This window comes from Anas acuta, chromosome 2, assembly GCF_963932015.1.
Source record: "Anas acuta chromosome 2, bAnaAcu1.1, whole genome shotgun sequence".
NCBI classification, from domain to species: Eukaryota; Metazoa; Chordata; class Aves; order Anseriformes; family Anatidae; genus Anas; species Anas acuta.
In genome coordinates, this window is record NC_088980.1 from 32,313,085 (window position 1) to 32,322,765 (window position 9,681).

Sequence of the window (9,681 nt, forward strand, 5' to 3'; positions counted from 1 at the left end):
GCTTTTAATGATGTCCCGAAGAGGGGACCTGCATGCAGAGGGTCACCGGGGAATGTTTACCCTGTATCCCAGCGCAATGGGAGCTGAATGACAGGACCTCCATTAGCCTAAGTAAGCATTGTAGGGGACCCGATATTGCATTCCCGGTAGTAACTGTTGGCATCGTCCTCTCCATTCCCCCTAAATCCCCTTCAACTAGAGTTCAAACATCTTTCCAGCGTGGCACTAAAAGGCTGCTTCGTAAAGCTCATTTCGGTTCGGGCGATCTCAAAGCATTCGCTTTGAAACCCCTTCCTTCTGCCCAGGAGACGAGGATAAGCTGCTCCTATTCAGGGCAGCGGCTGCTCTCACCCACACCCCTCGCAGAGCCGTCCCGGTCACCGGCGGTGCACGGATGAATCAACCTGACTCCACGCCCTGATAACGCTGGATACACGGCGCAAAATACCGTGAAATGCACATCAACACACCCGCACACCCGACACCGCCGAATACCTTTCTTTGATCAGGGTTTCCTTGGGGACGGACGTGGGGGATTGGTTTGCTTTTTTGTCTTGGGAAGCTGGGAGAGGTTAGGGGTTGTATCTTTACCCCACCACATCACAGACTATCTCCAAGCAAACAGCCTGGCAGGGTTAGGCGCACCCAGGTTAAACTGGATCGATTTTCCTTGGCACACGATCTGTGCGCACCGCGCGTTTAGGAGGTGCTGCTCGTTACTCTTGCCCTGCCTTCGTAAGCCCTGTCAAGCATTGTTGCCACTCTCACTTTAGAGTGAAATTAGTTAATTAGTTAATTAGAAAATAGTTTCTAATTTCTAAGGGGATTTCAAAGCCCATCAGATGAAAGCAGACGGGTGGGGGCTGCCGAAGGATCAACCTCCGCCAAAACCCTTTCTGTTTGCCTACAGGACCGCAAACATTGCCGATGGCAGACCAGGATCCGCCGTCGTTTACACCGCGGCGAGCATCCCAAATATCCTTTTTTTTTGTTTGTTTGTTTTCCCTGGGAAAAGTGCCGCCGTAACGACCCCCCAGCCTCCCTGCCAGTTCCGTGTGCTATGTCCGGAAGGCGATGCGGAGCGATGCGGAGCGATGCGGAGCAGCCCGGATACATTGGACAGCTCCGGGGAGGCGCGCCCGGCCGGCGGCGGCCGCGGCAGCACAGGTAACGCAGCCCCTCGGGGGGGGCACCGTCCTTCCCCAACTGTTTTGGGGGCCAGTGCGAGCCTCTCCTCCTCTGATCACACCGCCACCGTCACTGCTGCTAGGCGTGGTGACTGCTGGAGGGGGGGAATGGCATGCCCAGGGCTAAGGAGAGAGGCAAATTGCAGGAAGACTGCTTCTACATGTATTCTTAGTAAGGTTTCTTAGCAAACGGAGATGTGCTTATCTATCAGGCATGTCGTTCACCCGGTGAATGAATTAAAAGGGAGCTGTAAAGCATCTGCTAGGAGAAATGTTTACTAGAGAGCATCCTTAGATAACGTTAATTTGGAGAGCTCTAAATGCTAACTGTTAAGCGAAAAGGCTGCATAGAAAATAAATAAATAAATAAATAAATATAACCGACCTGCAAAGGGATGTAACTTATTTGAGCTCCCTTTAATTGAGGTGGCAAGCATTTCGTTTGAAGACATGGAGGTATAAATTAAGAGCATATGCTAGCAGAACTGTGTGACCACAAGGTGCAAAGTTATCGGGGAAATACAAATACTTCAGATAATGAAACAAATGAAGAGTGAAATGTGAAATCGTCAACTCTGTGTCAATCTTTACATGAATTTCTCGTTATGTGAGAAACTGGCTTTTAGAGGAAGATAGAGTAGCCCTTCACTAGGGTCTTTTCAGAAAGACACTCCTGCTCACATCTCTAGTTTCACACTGTTGCAGGAGACAGACTACAAAGAAAACTGAAACGAGAAGCGAGAAAGTAAAGGGAGAAGGTTGCTGAGTCAATATTGCTGTGCAAAGAGATGTAAAATACGACATAAAAGATTTAGAGGAGGTGTACCTGCCTCTGGATCCTTAAAGGAAGCACTAAAGCCAGGATTACAACCAGCTGGAGCGTTGTAGCAGCAAATGAAGACTTTTAGCAAAGGTGAATTCTCTTGTCAAGCTGCTTATTTTTTTATTTTATTTTATTTTATTTTATTTTATTTTATTTTATTTTATTTTATTTTATTTTATTTTATTTTATTTTATTTTATTTTATTTTATTTTATTTTATTTTATTTTATTTTATTTTATTTTATTTTATTTATTTTTTCCCATTGCTGTTTTGTTTCCTGTTTTTCTCCCCTTACCTTTATTAAAATATTGAATTTTCTCTTTTAATAATGTTTGCAAATTATTCATAATTAACTCAATTAACTATGATTTGAAATAATTCTAGGACAGTTTTCAGACCAAATTAGGTACTTAGATCAGTGTTTTAGATTTCATACCTTTTTCAATTTAGATCGTACCTTTTCATTTCACATTTTGTCACATTTTTTTTTTGCTCACAAGATACATACCGATACTGAGCACTGATGGCTACACCTTCAAGCCTCTCTGCAACTATTTACATAATTGTTTTTCTTCAGAAACGTCTGTAATATGATTCTAGATGATCATGAAGATTGGGATCAAGACCCAAAAAATAATAAATAGCTCGTCTGATCTATTAGCCCTATCAGAAGGCATATATATCTCTTTATGCCCACACCAATTATGCTAAACTTTGAAAATCTAAATCTTTTAATATACCTCCCTATATAACAAATCCAATGCCCTTTGTGCTAGCAGAAATTATGAAAATGTGCATTTTAATTCAGTGTGCCCCTATGGAAATAGTTTTATTTGTTTTAACTCTGGATTCTGAGTGTCTGTGATAATCATTTTTCACATTATCATGCATGAAAAGACAGCCGCTCTGATGATTTAGCATTACTGATGGACATGTTATAGGTTTTAACAATACAGACCTGTATTTTACTAGAAAATGTATTGGAAGTCAGTATTAATCCTTGGATGTTGAATTAAGGTGTTACTGTCCAACAAACATGACTCAGCAAGCAAGATGCTGGAAGATGCTCTAGAAACCACAAAAAGCTAGATATTGAGCTGAAACAGTATCTATACACTTTTCTGGTAAAATGGTACAAATCTTCTCTACTTTAATTGACCCATTAATAGCCAGACAGTTGCTATCATTCTCAAGCTGTGGCCTGATTAACAGAAACAGATGTAGTATGTAGCAGGTTGAATCTCTCTTTCAACTTACTGACATTGCAGCTGTCTGATCTTGTTGTTAATCTCTAAAATTATGGTAATGGATCAGGACTTCATTACCCCAGAGCAAAAGACATTTCCTGCCCTTTTGAGCTCACAGTTTGCATTTCTGGCAGCCTGGACCAGATCAGTGGAGTATATGTGTGAAGACAGGACAAATTTGAATGTGAATGAACAGAGTTTGTAAAATATCTTAGCTTGACACTTGCTCAATATGTGGTGGAGAGGAAGCAAGTGAGGAGACCACTGAAGAATTAATACAGAAAGGATACATGTAAGTAAAGGTAGCCGAAGACTGGTTGTTTTCATAGTGGAAGAGTGTAGTAGCATTCAGGTGAAAGCAGAGCACAATGTGATTGAATGTGGTATCACCAGAAGGGTAAAGGAGACCTTTGATGTTTCAATGCAATATGAAATCACATAGGCAGGGAACATTGGGCTGTGATAGTGTATACATTCAAAGAGTCTATATCTGAGTCAGTTGTGAAGCTGAAGAAGGCTTAAAAAATGTATTTGATGAATTGGTCAGTACAGTTTTGAGTGGCTTGTAACAAAACTGGAGAGGAGGAAGACTGCTGAAGTCAGAATTGAAGTTAATGTAGGCCAGAGGAAGAAGGGCCTTGATGGTTGAAACAGCTGGGAAAGACTTGATACATTGGGTACAGGTAAAATGTATGAACACAAAATTATCTTCCTTTGACTTGTTCATATCTCATCCTGAAAGAATTGACTCTATCTGTTAAGAAAACTGCAATGGATACTATAAATGGAGTCATATTACTTAACTGTTTGCTCTTACCCAGATATTGATTTATCCTGGAGTCACTAACTCCCGCAGGGATGTGAGTATCTGTAGTGGATTCCACAGTCCACTTGCTAGTCTCTTCCTAGTATCTTCCAAGACAGACTGTCTAAAGAGCTTAGGGATACTGGCTTCTAACTTGGATACCTTCAGTCCTGCAGGATGAATCTTGTCTCTAGATTTAGGAGTCTATGAACAAATACTAAACAAGAAATCAGTAATGTACACATCCAGAGTGTGCAGACAAAGGCAACTGGATATATTTGCCCAGAATTTGAGTCTGGAAGAATTTTCTGCAACCTTTTTTTCTGCAACCAAATACCATACCCTGTTTGCAGTGTAAGAATTAACTTTTTTCCTTACATTGATGATACAGTAAGTAAGTTCTTCTTATGTGAATTAACACTAGTGTGGCATAGGGACCAGTTCTGTTCTTCAAAACATAATATATCCAGAGAAGCTAGAGAAATCTGGTCCCAGAAGTAATTTTAGGCACTGATCATACCTGTAATTGATTGCTTGAATGTATCACCATGTCACAGCCTGTCTTTAATAGGACTCCAATCTGAATACAAACATCCACTTACAAAGATGGGGTTTCATGACTTGTCTCTCCCTTAAAAAAAAAAAAAAAAAAAAAAAAGACATTCAGTAACATCATTTCTCCCTGGAATAGGAAAGTAAAACTCAATGTTTCGTGTGAAACCTAGTAAAACTATGAACACTCTGTCAGTAAAGTGCATTAATTTCTATTTACAGTTGTATTACACACCATCTGAAGATTTTAAAGGAGTAGCTGCTGCTATTTCCAGATACGAAATGAAGAAAAAGTTTGAAAAGGCAATTTTGGGTAAATCATAGACAAATGAAATGAATAGCTGTGGTTAGGATCTGAAACAATTCATCATGCTTGCAAGGTTTTATGAATGACACTTTACTCCTTAATCATAACCTTGGGGGTGGGAAGGACTGAGGACAGGACGTGCATTAAGGTTGGATTGTCATCCCTAATTTGGCTTTTTAACAGTGGACATGAAAAATGTAATGTTATTTAAACACAACCTCTTTCATCTTGATTTTGCTGTACAAATATTGTTTGTGGAAAATGGAATGCAATAAAAATGTGTATTGTTTACCTAGGACTTTGGATGTTTTCCAAATTGTTAATATATTTCATTAGTTTAATCATTATGAAAGTGTGGACAAGAGCCATTAATTAATGCTTTTTTCTCTTCCATATCTCAAAAATTGTAGAATGCAGGGAAATACCATGCTGAGATCCATAGTTGCTGACAGACTTTATGTGTCGACAGAAAAATTCTATGTATGATGGTGAATTAAGATTTGTTACCAAAAACGTATCTGTAGATTACATTCTTATTTAGCGAGGGTCAAGTGGGTCAAATGAGATACAAATGAGTGGATCAAATTGTGATACTGATAGCACAGAGATTAACAGCTCACCCGTTATAATCCTCAGGTGTAGCTACTGCAACTAACAAGGAGGTTTACACTAAAACTCATGTCTAAAGAATGGATCCCCTCTGCCAAGTCTCTGAATCAGTGACTGCATTGCTAGATTCTGTTTTTTATATTCTCCTAAGGATATGTGATTCATTACTTTGCTAGTCAGGAATATTATTTTAAATTATTATTATTTTTAAAAACAGTTTTCCTGTTATTTATTAGATATTTAAAAAGCAAACTGCAAAATTAAAGCTTTCATCCTGTGCTCTGTGATATCATATCATGCTCACACGTGGCAGGGGTGAAATCTTTAGATCCATTGTGCTACTTGCTGTCTCTAAGCCTATGAAGATAAATGTTATCCTCTGCTATTAGGACTTGAAGGAAGATGGCATACTTTGTCAGAAGACTTTACAGATATTAGACGGCAGCAAAGGACTTCTGAGGAGAAGACAATTTGTTCCTTTCTACAAAGGAAAACATGACCTATCAACATTTGTAATTTCTGACAAACTTGGTCCAACCTCATTTATCCCCTCCAGTCTACTTTTATCAATGAACGTCCTGTCTCTCTCCTCTCTCTCTCTCTTTTTTTTTTTTTTTTTTTTTAATAATTCTTTACCTTGTCCTATCTCTTCTCTCTTTCTCTCTTAAAATATCTTCATTACATACCCCACTTCTTGGACTTGGTACATTTGTCCCAGTTCCCCTGAGTCTTACCTCCTGGGTTTCAACTTCCCATTCATCTGTTTAGGTTCAGCTGTGTTTTTCCCAAATTCCTATTTCTCACATTTTGTTTGTTTGTTCTTCTCTTTCCTGTTAAATGTAGTTAGTGTTATCCTTTGCAGTTAGTGTTATCCATCCCCAGATCTTGCTCTGGCACGACAGCTCAGAGCTCCAGTAACCTCACTTAGCAGTGAGCCCAAGCATGGGCAGAATTTTTAAAGAATCAGGCTACTATAATCCAAATGTATAAACAAGCTAGAATATTTGAAGACTTATAATCAGTATTCTTTTCTATAATGTCAGGTTTTCAATGCGATATTTAAATGTAGATTGCTCTAAAAATATATTTGATTTTCAGAATTTTGAAGGGTGAAGAAAACAATATATTTCCCAATAGCTTTTATCTAGCACAATAATTTTGACTGCATTACAGAATAAAAAGATATCATTAAGGTAACTGATCTTAACAATTCATGATATTATTAGTAATATTATCATGTATTGTAATTATTTAAACTGGTGTTAATTATACAGATCTTTTTTACAGGCTCAGCAACTAGAAGGTAAAGAAGCCTTTTAAACATTATTTGAGTTTCCTTTTTTTAATTTATTTCCCTTAGAATTCAACAAAACATATAATTTTCAGGTACCCAATCACATTGTACGTTCAGCAAAGAAACACATACAATTGTGTTACAGAGTCTGCCTTCTAAAACACAGCTAATAAGACTATAATTTTGTTACTTTGGGGTAAAATAAAATAATAAATTTGGGGGCTATTAGAACCCACAATGAATCAATATATTGGTATTTTTTTGAGCAGCCACACTAAAGCAGTCTCTCCTCCTCAAGACATTGCATCACTCATTACCCTTCCTTCTATTTTTGTGTATTTTATGTAGTGACAAAACCAAAGTTTTAGTGTGCTGTGGAGTTTGATGTTTATCAGTAGTTATGATTTAGGAATTATCATGAATATGTGGGAAGCTTTTGTGACTAAATAAGGAGAAGTTGGGTATGTTCATACCTTGATAGCCTGGTCCTGGCTATCAAAGAAGAAGGTCAGATATTGCTTTTGTGGAGGTGAAGTTTTTCTCTCACTGCATCCCTAAAATGAATGCTTCCCAGAGCACCAGAAGGTCTGGAGATTTAGAAAGGAGCTGGGGTTAGTTCTCAGAGGTTTATCACACAAATATTAAGCCCTCAGCTCATAGAATTGAATTTATCAAATTCCAAATTTTGTGCAGTGGAGGCAGGCTGAACCTAAAAGTTGTGGCAATTATGGCAGTGTTGCTTATAGTAAATAAAAACATCTGTAGTATTTTTTAAAAGTAAATTGTAAATAAAATATGCAACCCAGTGGATGTTCTAGGCTAGACAATGAGGAATGAAGAATCATACTCTAGTACAAGTCTATTTTCTTTACACTATTTCTTCATGTCCTCTTCTCCCTTCCATACCATCTTTTACTCCAGATTTGCCCAACTTCAGAGAATTCTGTCTCATCCCACATTAGGGAATTTCCTCAGACTAACTATGGGGAACAAGAGCGTCAATTCATTACACAAAGGACCTGGTGAATCAGAGCAAGAGATACAACTTTATCCTTACATTTAAGATTGCCCTCAGACCATAAGCACAATTATGTAAATATTTTAAAAAGGACCTGCTTTTATTGTTACCCATAGATGTAACTTTAGAATCATGTAGATACAGTGTCCCGACTATGCCATGTTTTACTAGCACTGGAGTAAGCATAGCTGTAGAGATTAATATTATTGTTACTCTGTCTTTTCATATTGGCTTCCATTCAAACACCTCACAGAGAATTCTAAACTACATGTACAGGCATGTACTTAATACACCTGCAAAACCCTTAAGTGTGTCACCTTATGCAGGAGTAAACTGAAAAGAAGTGGGTCCAATTATTTGCATCGGATTACCAAAATACATTAGTTGCGAAGCTAAGAACAAACCCACTATCTCTGGACTACTAACGTAATTCTTTAATTGCTAGGTAATACTGACTCACACACTAAATGAAATCAAATCATTCACGTTTGCTTTCAAAGCTAAACCTCACTGGGATTATCTCATTTGTGAGGCCAGATCCAGAGATAATAAGTTAGGAATGGAACAATCCCTTTTCACTTTAACTCCAGAAAGATTGAATAATTGTAGAAATCTATTTTCTTTTTGGCTTTTCAGAAAAAAAGGACACATAAATCCCATTTTACTTAGCTTGGGTATAAAATCAGCATTGTGAATTAAACCCTTGACGTACAGTAGTACACAGTATTCATTCAAAGGGAGTGTCCTAGGATGTTAAAGATTAGCCATGGTGGTTTTGGTTTAGTCTTTATTGCTATGAGAGACTTTTTCCAGGATTTCTTTACTCATTCCTCTAAGCCTATGTTGAAAGGGAGTTTTTTAATGCATTCTGAAGCAATCACATCATTTGTCTTTTTTTTTTTTTTTCACTTTCTGTTAAGTATTAGTTTTAATTTCTTCAAAATATTTTTAATCACATTAATTTTTAATTTCATTCTGTATTTTTGAAAGCATTAATGTTATTTGGTTTACTATTCAAAGAAATGCATACCACTGATATTTTATTAAAGAAGTTGTGAGAATGAAGTGTTCTAATTAATAGTCTTTTAATATTCACATCCTTATCTTATCAATAGTTAAAATAAAATTAATCATTGCGTATAAACAACTGTAGATCTGGGCAGTTGCATAAGTTTACTAAGAGATATATTTAATTTAGTGCTCTTTACAGTGACAATGGTTTCAGGATAATTTCCCCCTGGCCATATGCTATGACCCGAGGACACTGAAAGAGCAGGCTGAGGTGAGTGCCAGGCTACTCTGTCTGAAAAATTCTTTGGTTTTCTGGAAAGAAACTAGAAAAAGGGTAGCTTCATGCCTATCTTTAAGAGAAGTGAGAGGAGGACTTGGAGAATTACAGGCCAAAGTAATTAGCCCTTAATCAAAAAGATTGTATCTTTATGATCATAAATATCATATAGCACTCCTCCTTGGAATACGTCTCCAAACACACAGAAACAATCAGAAATAAACAACGCAGATTTAGCAAGGACAAATCATGCTTGATCAGCTTGATTGCCTTTGATCATACAAAGGCATGTTGAGTTGTCAGGAGGAAAGCAATGGATATTTGGTCTTCAGGAAGCTTTCTAGCACAAAAGTGCTAAATCCCTCACAGGATTCCTCGTGGAAGCTGAGAAAGCATGGGCTAGGAAAAAAAAATCTTAGATGCACTGTAAATTGGCTCTACCACCATATTTAAATGTCACCACCTTCTTCTCCCTCCTCACTCTGAATGGTGCAGGGGAACAGGGAATGGGGGCTGCGGTCAGTCCCAGACATTTCATCTGTGCTGCTCCT